At 36.4% G+C, this 17,334-nt stretch overlaps 1 protein-coding gene across 19 annotated transcripts in view; it reads left to right on the top strand.

Annotated features, from left to right (window-relative positions):
* Window positions 1-17,334, top strand: part of RFX3 (regulatory factor X3) — a 289,026-nt gene that overhangs the window by 74,514 nt on the left and 197,178 nt on the right. The window lies entirely within an intron of this gene.

The following is a 17,334-nucleotide window of genomic DNA, read 5'->3' as shown; positions in this document are numbered from 1 at the left end:
AAATTTTTTTCTTTTCATATTGCAGTCCCAAACTTTCTAGTGCTGGGCTCTGAAATCATTCAGCTCTTATTCTTGTTTTACTATCCTGTTTCAGAGATAAAAAACAAAAAGATGATTACACTTAATGTGGTTTAATATGGCTTCTTCATTGTCCTTTTAAAGGAAAGTCCATTGCTGTGCACTGTTTAGTATTCCTTGAGCACTTCACTTTTTTTTTTTTTTTTAAATGTGTTTCTAAAAAACATTTCCCCTTCCCCCTCTAAAATACATTTTGGTTCTTTGGGAAGGAACCCTTTCTAGCATAAACTGAAATGTTATTGTTATAATGAGGCAGCATTTTAGAAGAAAATCACCAAGGTGTGAACTATTTTTTTTTAATCTACATGTATAAGGCATTAATTTCACAGACTAAGGGCTTCTGAACATGTGAACATTTTCTTTAAGGAAGGCATTTTCCTCAACGAGTAAGTAATGCTTTGTTTTCACCCAGAAGATTGCTTTAGAACATTTCTCATGTAATTAAAATAATTTTTCCATTAGCAGAGAGTAGTTCTCAAACCTTCTTGACTTTTTTTTAGTTCTATTTTATTTTGCATTTTTATAAAAAGAATTTGTTCTAGCTTGATTTTAAAATTAAATAGCAGTGTGCCGAAGGAACCCAAATTATTTTCATGTCAGCTCTGGGCAAGAGAAATAAGATGATAAAAGAACCCACCCCCACCCAAACCAGAAGGTATCATAAATTATCCCAGTTGTGCAGTTATGTATTAAGACTAATTTCTAGGAACCCAAAGGAAATACATCGGCCAGGTATGAGAATGCTTTAATTTAAAATCATAAAGAATCAAGAAAGAAAGGAGCCTGAAATTTTAAATGGTGTGATTTTTTTTTTTTTTTAATGTCTCATGTTATCTGCAAGGAGGAGAGCACTAAACAGGGTTACATCTTGAAATGGTAAAATCTGTCAATAGTTTTGTTTGTGGGAGGAGGTCACAAAAAGGTTATTCTCTGGCTTTCTTCTTCTTGACAAGTAATCAGAGTAGTTCACAGATTTCCTGGTTTCCAACCATTTTATAATCTGTAGAATTAATTTTTGCATCAAATTATATATCACCTTTATTTTTGATTAAACAAACTATTTTAATAGGACTCCACAATCAAGCTAGCTATTAGTTGCTTTAATTAAGACATAATTTCAGTTGAAATCATATAGAATTAACAAGGGGCAGTATATGTGATAATTGTAGCAATGGATATATCTCTGTCATAGGCATTATGATTTCTTTTATATACCAAAAAAAGGGGAAAACCCTTAAGTTGTCTTTATTCTTGTTTAATTTCAGATAGTGGTTTTTAGATCCATTTAATTGCTTATTCATCCACCTGTCCATCATCCATCCATTTATTCAGTAAACATTTATTGAACCTTTCCTGTTGGGCTTGGGTACTGGTGATACAGAAATGAGTAACTCTTTGAGGATATTTTTTTTTTTTGCATGAAACAAATTAACAAATAATTATCTGTATGAATAGAGTGATATGCAGTAAAAGGAGGTAGATCTGGAATGTCCGAAAACTGACATTCAGGGGAGACAAGATTTAAACTGAGTCTGGAGGGTTGAAAATTCAGGCAAAAAATCAGAGGAAGGACACACAGAAAAGTTAGAAGAACGAGTACAAATGCATTGCAGTTTTAGAAGACTTGTGAATATTTTGGCATATCTGGAACAGACAGGAGAAATACTCAGAAATGATAATGGGAAAGAGAGCAGGTATATCTCCTGTCACCATCTTTTTTTTTTTTTTAAGACTTTATTTATTTATTCATGAGAGACACAGAGATAGAGGCAGAGACATAGGCAGAGAGAGAAGAGAGAAGTAGGCTCCCTGTGAGGATCCTGATGTGAAGTTGGTCCCAGGACCCCAGGATCATGACCTGAGGTGCAGAGAGGCACTCAACCACTGAGCCACCCAGGCATCCCATCCTGTCACGATCCTGATGAGTTCAGACTTGTAAGGCTCTGAAGGAAATGAAGTTGGGTAACATGAGAAAGTTTGTATTTCAGAAAAATAAAATGGGCAGGATTATGGAAAATATTTAGAGAGGGAAGAAAGAAACTGCATGCAGTGTTCATCAGATGGCCCCTGTATTCTTAGTGAGGTAGGAGGCAATCTCCTATCCTTAGGTTTTGGGGGTCAGACAGACTGAATTTCAGATCCTGAAACTGAGGATTCTCTTAACTTCCTCAGCCTAAGATTTTCCATTTGTAAAATGGGGATAATAGCTATCTTGCAGTGTCAGAAAGTTTGTGTTCCAAATGCTTAGCTTGAATTTCTAGGCCTATGATATGTATATTCAAGAAATAGTGACTATTAATTGTTACTGACCTCTAAGTGCTCTGAATTACAAAGCAAACATTACAGGTGCTCCTTTCTCTCAAGAAATTTATAATAGTTTTACTAAATGCAAGAACAAAAAGGACAAACATACATTTTAGAAACCGTGTTTGACTCTGAAGCTTTCTTTACTGCTTGCCCTATGTGAAAGCCCACTTGAAGATTGACATTTGCATTCCTTAACCTTGCTCATGAGGTCCTAAATACTTTATATCCTTCAAAACATTTGGTGCTGATGGCTTTATGGTCTGATGAATATGATTAAGTAAATTTCTCCTCAAATGGAAGCCACATGCTTTCTCTCCTACCTAGTGCATTTAAAGGTCAAGAAATACGGTCTCGTGTCTCCAGTGAGAATTTCTCCTCATACTTGGGTTAAGTTCCTGCTTGAACTCTTGTGACTGTTGAGAGTCCTTTCCCTTACCAAGTAGTCCATTTTATGTTTGCATAACTCTGGTTGTCAGAATACTCTTCATGTGTAGCTGATACACCTGCTTTTTTATTTCCGACTCTATGGGCGCTAGTTTCCTCCTGAAGCCACATACACCGTCTGATCCATCTTTCATTGGCTGTACTATCAGCTGTTTGCCAAAAGCCATCACTTTTTGTTTCAGGCTTTTCATTTCCAGGCTTAGTGCATTGTTAGATTTTCCAGGTTTTGTGATGGTTGGTTAAAAACAAACAAACAAACAAACCCCAATTTTGCCGAGGTATATTTGACATAAAATAAATGGCATATATTTAAAGTATACAATTAGGTATTTGTGAAACATTTACTGCAGTCAAAATGGTGAATATGCTGTCACTCCAAGAGTTTCCTTGTGTCTCTTTATAGTCTCTTGCTTCTACTTCCTGCCCCTTCAACTCAGATCCCATCGCTCCCCATTCCTGCAATCACTTAAGTGATTTTAGTCACTGTAAATTAGTTTACATTTCCTAGAAGTTTATATAAATGAAATCAGTATGCCTTTTGTCTAGCTTCTTTCACTCAGCATGGTTATTTTGACATTCATCCATATTGTTGCATATAACAAGAGTTCATTTGTTTTTATTGATGAGTAAGTAGTATCCTATCTTGTGGGTAGACCACAGTTCGTTTATCCATTCACCTCTCGAAGGACAAATGAGTTACTTCCAGTTATTATTATGATTAGGCAGCTGTAAGCATCGGTGTGCAAGACTTTGTGTGGACATCTGCTTCTTTTGTTGGGATGTGGGTGGTAAATAGCACGTGAATGGTTGGTCATATAGTGGGTATATGTTTAAGTTTTTAAGAAACACCCAAACTGTTTTTCAAACTGGTTGCACCACTTTGCATTCCCCACCAGCATTGTATGAGAGTTCCAGTTCCTCTGTGTCCTTCCAACACTTGATATGCTCAGTCTTTTTTACATTTTAATTGTCATCATGGTTTCTCTCTGTAGCATTAACTTGTGTCTTCCCAGGGTTAATGATTTTGAGCATCTATTCAATGTGCTGATCCACCAGCTTTTTTGTCTTCTTTGGTATCAGTTCAAATCTCTTGCCCACTTTTAATTATTTTTTAATGTTACTGAATTTTGAGAGTTCATTATGGGTACACGTTCTTTATTTTCTCCTAGTCAGCTTGTCTTTTTATTTCAGTAAGAGTATCTCAAAGAGCAGAAGTTTTTAATTTTGATGAAGTCCCATTTACTAATTTTATCTTTTATGGATTGTGTGTGTTATTGGCATCATATGCAAAAACTTTGCCTCACTTGAGGTCCAAAAGATTTTCTCATATATTTTTTTCAAAGAGCTGTATGGTTTTTTTGCATTTAAGTCTGTAATCCGTTTTTGCAATAAACTTTTTACTTTGGAATAATTTTAGGCTTGGAGGAAAGTTACGAAGGTAGTACAGAGAGTGCTGGTATACCCCTCATCTACTTCTATTACTAACATCTTACATAACCACAGTAGATTTGTCAAAACCAAACAATCAGCTTGGTACTTTACTATTAACTACACTTCAAACTTTATTTGGATTTTATCATTTTTTTCCTACTGTGTATCTGTTTTCTCTTCTAGAATTCAATCCAGGATTTGACATTGTGTGTCATCCTTATGTCTCCTGAGTCTTTTCTGATCCTTGACAGTTTCTTAGTCTCTCTTTGTTTATTAATGACCTTGACAGTTTTGAGCACTACTGGCCATTTTGTAGAATGCGCTGCAATTTGGATTCATCTGATTTTTCTTTTCATTTGGGTGGTGCTGAGATATAACTTACAAAAAGTTCAGGAGATCGAGGAATGAGTTAAATCCATTTTAAGGAAACCGTCAAATCCAGCAGGTGGCTCATTCTAACAAGACAAGTGGCCTGGTCTCTTCAGTGTGTCAATGTCATTAAAAAAAAAAGAAAAAGAAAAAAAAAAAAAACTAAGGAAAGGTGATGAGAATGTTTTAGAGCAAAAGTAATTAAAAGAAGAATTAAGAACCAAATCCAATTAGGGAACCTTGACTGGATCCTGGTTTGGAAAAAAAAAGCCAGCTGCAAAAGACATTTAAAAAAAAAAGATTTTATTTATTTATTTGAGAGAGAGAGAGAGAAAGAAAGAGAGAGAGAAAGAGAAGAATGAGAAGCCAACTCCCAGCTGAGCAGGGAGCACAACATGGGGCTCAACCCAGGTGCCCCTGCAAAAGACATTTTGGGGACAATTGGGAAAAATTGAGTATTAGACGTTGTTAGATAATTACTATTTGATTTTTTGGTGTAATATTGTTATTGTGATTTTGTGGGTGGTCACCATTTTTAGGAACTTCATTCTGAAGTATTAGGAACATATCTGATGTTTTTCTCTTGATTAGACTTCTTTGGGAGAAGTGTCCTTATCACATCGTATCAGGGGCAGATGAATACTGTCATGCTGTCAACATGTTTTATCACTGGTGTTGTTTAACCTTGATTACCTGACCAAGATAATGTTTGCCAGTTTTCTCTACTCTAATCTTTTTTCACTTTTTCCACGCTCAATTATTGGGGAGTATGTTATTAAGTATAGTCCATGCTCAGGCGAGGTGGGAGGAAGAATTATACCCTAACTCCTATAGATGGGTATCCACATAAACTACTTGGACTTTTTCTGTAAGATGATTATGCAAATGGTATTTAATTTTTCTCTTTTCTCCCCTGTTTATTTCTTCAATCATTTATTATGTCAGTATGGATTCATGTATTTATTTTATACTTTGGGTTGTAATCTAGTACTTCATTATTTATTTTGTTGCTTGTCTTACTTTAGCACTGGTCATTGGGAGCTCTCTTAGGTTGGTTCCTATGTCCCTTTGACTTGACTTTCTTCCCTCCCCATTCATTTCTCCCAGCACTGCCTTCTTTTCTGACAGTACAAGATGCCTAAGGCTCATCTAATGTTTTCAGTGCCTTGGCCCTGGAATCAGCCATTTCTCAAAGGAGCCCTAGTTCCTTTTGTGGTGGTATGTTATTTAGAAACCAAGATCTGGGCACTGGGTTTGCTTGTTGCTGTTATCGGAGTGTCACTAGATATAGATTGTCTCAGCAGGCAGAGCAAGGAAGTCTATGTATGTGTGCTAATCTTTGTATATACACACCTATACTTCTACATCTTACCATTTGTATATCTGTATTAAGCGAACTGTGAGTTCATACTGATGTCTCTGACGCTAATCCAGTACTATGTGGTTCATTCCTTATCCATGATACTCCTCTCCTAATGGCTCCCACCATCCATTCACTTATTTGTTCACTCCCAGTATACATTCAAAGCAGTTTCAGAGTTGTTAACCTGTGCCCCGCAATCCGTTTTGAATTAATTTTTGTATATGGTGTGAGAGATGGATCAAAGTTCATTTTCTAAAAATATGAGTATCCTATTCTTTGAGCAATATCTGTTTAAAAGGTTGTCCTTTCTTCACAGTTGTCTTTGCATCTTTGTTGTGTGGGTCAGTTTTAGAACTTTGTATAGCATTCTAGTGGTATATTTGTCTTTCCTCCAATAACATATTGTCTTGATTATTGTAGATTGATGAATGTAGATCTCAAAATCAGATAGTGTTGTTAACCCTCCTCTTTTCTTCTTTTTCAAAGTTATTTTTGCTGTTCTATGTCCTTTGCATTTCATATGAATTTTAGAGTCCACTTGTCAAGTTCTTCTAAAAAAAAAAAAAAAACCATTGGGATATGGATTTAAGTTACATTGAATCTTTAGAACAATTTGGGAAGAATTGACATTTATACAATATTGAGTCATGTAATCCATGAAAAGTAATACCTCTCTATTTATTTATGTCTTTAATTTCTCTCAGAAAGGTCTTGCAGTTTTCACTGTCCACATCTTACACTACTTTTGTGAGATTTATCCCTAACTATTTTGTATGTATTGATACTGTTGTTAATGGTATTGTTTTCTAATTGTAACTTCCAGCGTGTAGTTGTTAGTAATAGACATAGAGTTGTTTTTTGAATATTGATTTTGTATCATGCACCTTATTAAATTTACTAGTTCTTACAGCTATTTTATAGCGTCTCTCTAGTTTTCTACATAGAAGATCATGTTTGTAGATAAAGAAAATTTTACTTTTTCCTTTAAAATCTGGATACAGTTTTCTAAAATCTGGGTGACTCAGTTAAGCATCTGACTCTTGATTTTGGCTCAGGTCATGAGATAGAGCCCCACATTGGGCTCTGCACTCAGTGGGGTGCCTGCTTGAGACTCTGTCCCCCCCACCCCCCGTCTCTCCCCCCAGTTGCTCTCTTGCTTTCTCTCAAACAAACAAATAAATAAATCTTTAAAACCTGGATACATTTTATTTCTTTTACTTGCCTGATTGTACTGGCTGGAACCTCTAGCACAGTGTGGAATAAAGGTGATGAGAACTACTGTTTTTGTTTTGTTTTTAATCATGGGGGAGAAATATTCAGGATTTCACCATTAAGTATTATGTAAATGCTAGGTTTTTCATAGATGTTCTTTTATTGCTACTTTTCTAAGAATTTTCATCAGAAATGGATGTTGGGTTTTATCAAATACTTATTTTGGTGTCTATTTAGATTATGAGGTCTTCTTGTTTTGATTTCTTACATGGTAAATTACATCTAACCCAGCCTTGAAACCCTAAACTAGTTTTGAAATCCTGAGATTGAACCCACTTGCTCTTGATATGTTATCTTTTGTGGATATCGTTGGATTTGGCATTTTAGAATTTATGTATTTATGCTTATAGGGATATGGTCTGTAATTTCTGTTTCTTCGATATCTCTTCTATTGTTTTATCAGCATGATTCTAGTTTCATAGTATTCATTGGAAAGTAAATTATGTCTTTTAATTTCTGATCAGCCTATCTAGAGATTTATCAATTTTATTGACCATTTCAAAAAATGAGTTTTGCATTCACTGATGTTTCCCATTTTACTGTCCTCTGTTACTGAATTCTACTATGATCTTTAAAAAAGAATTCTATCACAGTAAGTATTCTTACTCCTCTTCGTCTGTTTCACTCATTCACCCACCCGCCTCCCCTCTGACAACCACCAGTTCTCTGTATTTGAGTGTTTTTGTATGTCTCTTTTTTATTTGTTCATTTTTGTTTCTTAAATTCCATATATAGGTGAAATTATATTGTATATGTCTTTGTCTGACTTATTTTACTTAACATTATACCCTCTAGATCCATTCATGTTGTTGCAAATGGCAAGATCTCATTCTTTTTTTTACGTGTGAGTAATAATCCATTGTCTATATATACCACATCTTTATCCATTCATTATCAGCAGACACTTGGGTTGCTTCCCTATTTTGGCTGTTAGAAATAATGTTGGGATAAACATAGGGGTGCTATATCTTTTTGAATTAGTGTTTTCATGTCCTTTGGGTAAATACCCAGTAGTGGAATTACTAGATCATATGGTAATTCTATTTTTAGTTTTTTTTCTCTGTAATTACCTTTTTATTATTTTTTTTAATAAATTAATTTTTTATTGGTGTTCAATTTACCAACATACAGAATAACACCCAGTGCTCATCCCATCAAGTGCCCCCCTCAGTGCCCGTCACCCATTCACCCCCACCCCCTGCCCTCCTTCCCTTCCACCACCCCTAGTTCGTTTCCCAGAGTTAGGAGTCTTTATGTTCTGTCTGCCTTTCTGATATTTCCCACACATTTCTTCTCCCTTCCCTTATATTCCCTTTCACTATTATTTATATTCCCCAAATGAATGAGAACACTGTTTGTCCTTCTCCGATTGACTTACTTCACTCAGCAAAATACCCTCCAGTTCCATCCATGTTGAAGCAAATGGTGGGTATTTGTCGTTTCTAATGGCTGAGTAATATTCCATTGTATACATAAACCACATCTTCTTTATCCATTCATCTTTCGATGGACACCGAGGCTCCTTCCACAGTTTGGCTATTGTGGACATTGCTGCTATAAACATTGGGGTGCAGGTGTTCCGGCGTTTCATTGCATCTGAATCTTTGGGGTAAATCCCCAACAGTGCAATTGCTGGGTCGTAGGGCAGATCTATTTTTAACTCTTTGAGGAACCTCCACACAGTTTTCCAGAGTGGCTGCACCAGTTCACATTCCCACCAACAGTGTAAGAGGGTTCCCCTTTCTCCACATCCTCTCCAACATTTGTGGTTTCTTGCCTTGTTAATTTTCCCCATTCTCACTGGTGTGAGGTGGTATCTCATTGTGGTTTTGATTTGTATTTCCCTGATGGCAAGTGATGCAGAGCATTTTCTCATGTGCATGTTGGCCATGTCTGTGTCTTCCTCTGTGAGATTTCTCTTCATGTCTTTTGCCCATTTCGTGATTGGATTGTTTGTTTCTTTGGTGTTGAGTTTAAGAAGTTCTTTATAGATCTTGGAAACTAGCCCTTTATCTGATATGTCATTTGCAAATATCTTCTCCCATTCTGTAGGTTGTCCTTGAGTTTTGTTGACTGTATCCTTTGCTGTGCAAAAGCTTCTTATCTTTTTTTTTTTTTTTCAAAAGCTTCTTATCTTGATGAAGTCCCAAGAGTTCATTTTTGCTTTTGTTTCTTTTGCCTTCGTGGATGTATCTTGCAAGAAGTTACTGTGGCTGAGTTCAAAAAGGGTGTTGCCTGTGTTCTCCTCTAGGATTTTGATGGAATCTTGTCTCACATTTAGATCTTTCATCCATTTTGAGTTTATCTTTGTGTCTGGTGCAAGAGAGTGGTCTAGTTTCATTCTTCTGCATGTGGATGTCCAATTTTCCCAGCACCATTTATTGAAGAGACTGTCTTTCTTCCAATGGATAGTCTTTCCTCCTTTATCGAATATTAGTTGACCATAAAGTTCAGGGTCCACTTCTGGGTTCTCTATTCTGTTCCATTAATCTATGTGTCTGTTTTTGTGCCAGTACCACACTGTCTTGATGACCACAGCTTTGTAGTACAACCTGAAATCTGGCATTGTGATGCCCCCAGCTATGGTTTTCTTTTTTAAAATTCCCCTGGCTATTCAGGGTCTTTTCTGATTCCACACAAATCTTAAAATAATTTGTTCTAACTCTCTGAAGAAAGTCCATGGTATTTTGATAGGGATTGCATTAAACGTGTAAATTGCCCTGGGTAACATTGACATTTTCACAATATTAATTCTGCCAATCCATGAGCATGGAATATTTTTCCATCTCTTTGTGTCTTCCTCAATTTCTTTCAGAAGTGTTCTATAGTTTTTAGGGTATAGATCCTTTACCTCCTTGGTTAGGTTTATTCCTAGGTATCTTATGCTTTTGGGGTGCAATTGTAAATGGGATTGACTCCTTAATTTCTCTTTCTTCAGTCTCATTGTTAGTGTATAGAAATGCCACTGATTTCTGGGCATTGATTTTGTATCCTGCCACGCTACCAAATTGCTGTATGAGTTCTAGCAATCTTGGGGTGGAGGCTTTTGGGTTTTCTATGTAGAGTATCATGTCATCGGCGAAGAGGGAGAGTTTGACTTCTTCTTTGCCAATCTGAATGCCTTTAATGTCTTTTTGTTGTCTGATTGCTGAGGCTAGGACTTCCAGTACTATGTTAAATAGCAGTGGTGAGAGTGGACATCCCTGTCTTGTTCCTGATCTTAGGGGGAAGGCTCCCAGTGCTTCCCCATTGAGAATGATATTTGCTGTGGGCTTTTCATAGATGGCTTTTAAGATGTTGAGGAATGTTCCCTCTATCCCTACACTCTGAAGAGTTTTGATCAGGAATGGATGCTGTATTTTGTCAAATGCTTTCTCTGCATCTAATGAGAGGATCATATGGTTCTTGGTTTTTCTCTTGCTGATATGATAAATCACATTGATTGTTTTACGAGTGTTGAACCAGCCTTGTGTCCCAGGGATAAATCCTACTTGGTCATGGTGAATAATTTTCTTAATGTATTGTTGGATCCTATTGGCTAGTATCTTGTTGAGAATTTTTGCATCCATGTTCATCAGGGATATTGGTCTGTAATTCTCCTTTTTGGTGGGGTCTTTGTCTGGTTTTGGAATTAAGGTGATGCTGGCCTCATAGAACGAATTTGGAAGTACTCCATCTCTTTCTATCTTTCCAAACAGCTTTAGTAGAATAGGTATGATTTCTTCTTTAAACGTTTGATAGAATTCCCCTGGGAAGCCATCTGGCCCTGGACTCTTGTGTCTTGGGAGGTTTTTGATGACTGCTTCAATTTCCCCCCTGGTTATTGGCCTGTTCAGGTTTTCTATTTCTTCCTGTTCCAGTTTTGGTAGTTTGTGGCTTTCCAGGAATGCGTCCATTTCTTCTAGATTGCCTAATTTATTGCCGTATAGCTGTTCATAATATGTTTTTAAAATCGTTTGTATTTCCTTGGTGTTGGTAGTGATCTCTCCTTTCTCATTCATGATTTTATTAATTTGAGTCTTCTTTCTCTTCTTTTTAATAAGGTTGGCTAATGGTTTATCTATCTTATTAATTCTTTCAAAGAACCAACTCCTGGTTCTGTTGATCTGTTCCACAGTTCTTCTGGTCTCGATTTCGTTGAGTTCTGCTCGAATTTTAATTACCTCTCTCCTTCTGTTGGGTGTAGGATCTATCTGCTGTTTTTTCTCTAGCTCCTTTAGGTGCGAGGTTAGCTTTTGTATTTGAGTTCTTTCCAGTTTTTGAATGGATGCTTGTATTGCGATGTATTTCCCCCTTAGGACTGCTTTTGCTGCATCCCAAAGATTTTGAACGGTTGTATCTTCATTCTCATTAGTTTCCATGAATCTTTTTAATTCTTCCTTAATTTCCTGGTTGACCCTTACATCTCTTAGCAGGATGGTACTTAACCTCCACGTGTTTGAGGTCCTTCCAAACTTCTTGTTGTGATTTAGTTCTAATTTCAAGGCATTATGGTCTGAGAATATGCAGGGGACGATCCCAATCTTTTGGTATCGGTTCAGACCCGATTTGTGACCCAGTATGTGGTCTCTTCTGGAGAAAGTTCCATGTGCGCTTGAGAAGAATGTGTATTCAGTTGAGTTTGGATGTAAAGTTCTGTAGATATCTGTGAAATCCATCTGGTCCAGTGTATCATTTAAAGCTCTCGTTTCTTTGGAGATGTTGTGCTTAGAAGACCTATCGAGGGTAGAAAGAGATAGATTGAAGTCACCAAGTATAAGTGTATTATTATCTAAGTATTTCTTCACTTTGGTTATTAATTGGTTTAAATATTTGGCAGCTCCCACATTCGGGGCATATATATTGAGGATTGTTAAGTCCTCTTGTTGGATAGATCCTTTAAGTATGATACAGTGTCCCTCTTCATCTCTCACTACAGTCTTCGGGGTAAATTTTAGTTTATCTGATATAAGGATGGCTACCCCTGCTTTCTTTTGAGGACCATTCGAATGGTAAATGGTTCTCCAACCTTTTATTTTCAGGCTGTAGGTGTCCTTCTGTCTAAAATGAGTCTCTTGTAGACAGCAAATAGATGGGTCCTGCTTTTTTATCCAGTCTGAAACCCTGCGCCTTTTGATGGGGTCATTAAGCCCCTTCACGTTCCGAGTTACTATTGACAGATATGAGTTTAGTGTCATCATGATATCTATTCAGTCCTTGTTTTTGTGGATTGTTGCACTGAACTTCTTCTTAAAGGGGAATTTTAAGAATTCCCCTTAAAATTTCTTGCAGAGCTGGTTTGGAGGTCACATATTCTTTCAGTTCGTGCCTGTCTTGTAAGCTCTTTATCTCTCCTTCCATTTTGAATGAGAGCTTTGCTGGATAAAGTATTCTTGGTTGCATGTTCTTCTCATTTAGGACCCTGAATATATCCTGCCAGCCCTTTCTGGCCTGCCAGGTCTCTGTGGAGAGGTCTGCTGTTACCCTAATATTCCTCCCCATAAAAGTCAGGGATTTCTTGTCTCTTGCTGCTTTAAGGATCTTCTCTTTATCTTTGGAATTTATTTTTAGTTTTTTGAGGAACCTTACTGTTTCACATAGTGGCTTGCACTAATTTGAATTCCCACCACTAGTGTATGAGGATTCTTTTTTCATATCCTCGCCAATATTTGTTATTTCTTCTCTTTCATTCTAGCCACTCTGATAGGTGTTAAGGTGATATCTCATTACGGTTTTGATTTGCATTTACCTATTGATTAGTGATGTTGAGCATCTTTTCATGTGTCTGTTGATCATCTGTATGTCTTCTTTGGAAAAAGATCTATTCAGGTCCTCTGCCCATTTTTAATCAGATTATTTGGGGGTTTTTGGTGTTGAGTGCCTAAGTTCTTCATACATTTTTTGATATTAAGTTATCCAAATGATAATGACATTAATGACATATTAATATCATTTGCAAATATCGTCTATTTAGTGGATTGCCTTATCTTGTTGACAGTTTCTTTTGCTGTGGAAAATCTTTTTATTTTAGTCTAGTCCTAATAGTTTATTTTTGCTTTTGTTTTCCTTACCTGAGGAGACATATTTAGGAAAATGTTGCCAAAGCCCATGTCCAAGAAGTTACTGCCTGTGTTTTATTTCAGGAGTTTTATGATTTCAGGTCTCATGTTTAAGTCTTTAATCCATTTTGAATTTATTTTTATATATGGTGTAAGAAAATGGTTCAGTTCATTTTATATGTAGTTGCCCAGTTTTTGCAGCACCAATTATTCAGGAGACTGTCTTTTCCTTGTTATATATTCTTGCCTCCTTTGTCATAGATTAGATAATTATATAAGCATGGGTTTATTTCTGGGTTCTCCATTCTGTTCTGGTATTTGTCTATGTTTGTGCCAATACCATACTCTTAATTACTACAGCTTTGTGCAGTACAATACATTGCACAAGAAAGAAAGCAATCTTCTTTCTCAAGATTGCTCTGGCTATACAGGGTCTTCTGTGACTCCATACAAAGTTTAGGACTATTTGTTCAAGTTTTGTGGAAAATGCTATTGGTATTTTGATAAAGATTGCATTAAATCTGTAGATTGTTTTGGGTAGTATGGAATTTTTGACAATATTGCTTCTTCCAGTCCATGAGCATGGAGTATCTTTCCATTTGTGTCATCTTCAGTTTCTTTTTTGAATGTTTTATTGTCTTCAGGTCTTTCATCTCCTTGGCTAAGTTTATTCCTAGATATTTTATTATTTTGGGTGCAATTATAAATGGGATCGTTTTCTTAATTTCTCTTTCTGCTACTTCAAAGATGCAACAGATTTTTGTGCATTAATTTTGTATCTTGTAACATTACTGAATTCATTTATCAGCTCTGGTAGTTTTTTGGTGGAGTCTTCAAGATTTTCTATATATAGTATCGTGTCATATTTAAATAATGAAAGATCAGGAAAAAGATAAGGATATCTACTTTCATCACTTTATACAACACAGTGCTGGAAGTTGTAGCTGCAACAATCAGACAAGAAAAAGAAATAAAAATCATCCAAATTGATAAGAAGTTACAAAACTTTCACTATTTGAATTCTTTTATGATCTTTATTATTTCCTCCCTTCTACTTTGGACTTAATTTGTTCTTTTTTTTCTGGTTTTATGATGTAAAAGCAGAGACCATTAAGTTGAAGCCTGTCTTCTTTTCTACTATGGATGTTTTTAACTATAGATTTCTAAGTACTACTGCTTTAGTGTCATCCTTTAAATTTTGATATGGTATGTTTTCATTTTCATTCAGTTTAAAATACTTTTTAACCCCACTTTTGGTTTATTCTTTGATCCTTTCATTATTTAGAAGTGTATTATTTTGTTCTTTTCAGGACTGTCCAGAGATCTTTGTTATTATTTTCTAATTTATTTCATTTGTGAGCAGAGAACATGGAACAAATCTTGACTTCTTTTTCATTTGTGGCTTGGTTTATGGTCAAGATATTGTATACCCTGGTTTCTGTCAATTTTTGCCTCATGTATTTTCTTTTTAAAGATTTTATTTTTTTATTCATGAGACACACAGAAGGAGAGGCAGATGCATGGGCAGAGGGAGAGGAGGCTCCCTGTGGGGGAGCCTGATGTGAGACTTGATCCCAAGACCCTGGGATCACAACCTAAGCCAAAGGCAGATGCTCAATCACTGAGCCACCCAAGCCTTCCTGCTTCATGTATTTTGAAGCTCGATTATTAGGTACATACATTTGGGATTATTACATTCTCTTAATGAATTAAGTACTTTATCATTATGAAATTATCCTCTGTGTTCCTGGTAATAATTCTATTCTGAAATTAATTTCTTTCTGATATTAGTATAGCCACTGTAGGTTTCGTTTGCTAGTTAGTATGGAATGTCTTTTTTCCTTTTGTTTTAACCTATTTATTTATTTATTTATTTACTTATTTATTTAAAGATTTTATTTATTTATACCTGACAGATACACAGAAAGAGAGAGAGACAGAGACACAGGCAGAGGGAGAAGCAGGGAGCCCATGCAGGTAGCCCAACATGGGACTTGATCCCAGGTCTCCAGGATCATGCCCCAGGCTGAAGGTGACGCTAAACTGCTGAGCCACCGGGGCTGCCTTATTTTAACCTATTTATGTCTATAGTTTAGTTACATTTATTAAAGACACCATATTTTTGGATCTTGCTTTTTTAGGAGTTTGATAATATCTGCCTTTTAATTGGAGTATTTGACTCATTTACATTTAGTATGATTGTTGATCTGGTTTAAGTCTGTCATCTTGCTTTTTGGTCTTTGTCTCATCTGTTCTTTGTCCCTCCCCCCTTTTTAAAGATTTATTTATTTATTTATGAGAGAGAGAGAGAGACAGCACACATGAGCATGCTGGGGGTGGGCGGGAGGCAGATGGAGAGGAAGAGAGAATCTCCAGCAGGCTCCCTGCTGAGTGCAGAGCCCTATGTGGAATTTGATCCCAGGACTCCCAGATCCTGACTGGAGCTGAAATCAAGAATCAGACGGTTGACCAGCAGAGTCACCCAGGCACCCCTCTTTGTTCCCTTTTTATCTTCTTTTCCCTCCTCCTTCTGTTTGTTTGTTTGTTTTTTTGTATACTGCTTCTCTCATGGTTTTTAGACTCTTTAAGCATTCTGGTTGTCATCTGGGTTAGCTTCAATCTATTTAAAAGTAAATATACACTTACTATGTCAGCCTCTCAAATCCCGAGTTTCTAATGTCTTCTAAGAGTTTTTGACTAGAGATTAATTGATTTTAAAGATTTTATTTATTCATGAGAGACACAGAGAAAGAGAGGCAGAGACATAACATAGGCAGAGAGAGAAGCAGGATCCCTGCAGGGAGCCCAAAGTGGGACTCAATCCCAGAACCCCAGGATCACTATCTGAGCTGGAGGCAGATGCTCAAGGACTGAGCCACCCAGGTGCCCCTGGCTAGAGATTTATAAAGGTTATTTTACTATCCTAAAAAAATTACTTCTAATTTTATATTTTCCACAGTACTTAAATGTTAATATAGTTGAATATGGTGTTAAATGACTTTAAAAAAAAAAAAAAAAGACTTTTTTGGGGGATCACCTATTAGCTTCTGTGCTCTTCTCACTCCTTTATGCAAGACTCTGTGAGAAGATGACACACTCCCAGTAAGCCTGGAGGTGCTTACTTATATGGAGAGCATCTCAGAGACGGCAGCTTGCATTCCTAGGTTTATCAGTGTTTATCTGTCTTGATTCAGGGTGTTTTCTTCCATTTATTTAGCGAGAAAGGCAAAAGAAGAGAGAGAAATCATTAGTTGTTTTTCTTTAGAATAAATCCATTTCTCTTCTACCCATTCTTTACCAAATAAACAGATTGGTGGATTATGTTTTTCAAAAAGTGAAAACATTTTTCTATTCAGGTTTTTTTTTTTCTTTTTCCTTATTCAGCCTTATTTGTTTATTATTATTATTTAAAGATTTTATTTATTCACGAGAGAGACACAGAGAGAGGCAGAGATATAGGTAGAGGGAGAAGCAGGCTCTCCATTGAGATCCTGATGTATGACTTGATCCCAAGACCCCAGGATCATGACCTGAGCCAAAGACAGATGCTCAACCACTGAGCCACCCAGGTTCTTCCCCTATTCAGTTTTAAAGAAGTGTATCCAAAATGCCATCCATGTGGAGAGGGGGCATTCCAGGTTTTGTAATCCCTGTAGAAAAGGAAATGACACGAATAAGGGAAAAAGGAGAGATGTGGTTAGGTTTGAGTAATGCTATGGTTATTTTATCACATTTGGAAATGGGCAAATCATTACTCCTCTGTCTTGATTCCTAGGAAGTGGTGAGTTATGAGCTCTATATGTGGGCTCCCTACAGGCCTATACTTGATCTAGCTCCATTCACCCTGGCCTGGCCCTGAGGAAAAAGAACTCCAAATTCCTCCTTTCTTGAAGTTGCCTTGTTCCTAGAGGATTTCCTTGAAGCAGCTTTGTCACTGGAGGATTTTTGTCAAAGTAGCTCTAATTTCTAGAAGATATGTAAATCAGAGTATTCTTATTCATTCTTTATTTTAAGTCTGGCTCTTAAAATTTC

Source organism: Canis lupus, chromosome 1 (assembly GCF_011100685.1).
Source record: "Canis lupus familiaris isolate Mischka breed German Shepherd chromosome 1, alternate assembly UU_Cfam_GSD_1.0, whole genome shotgun sequence".
NCBI lineage: Eukaryota > Metazoa > Chordata > Mammalia > Carnivora > Canidae > Canis > Canis lupus.
This window is presented reverse-complemented; position numbering and strand designations above follow the sequence as displayed.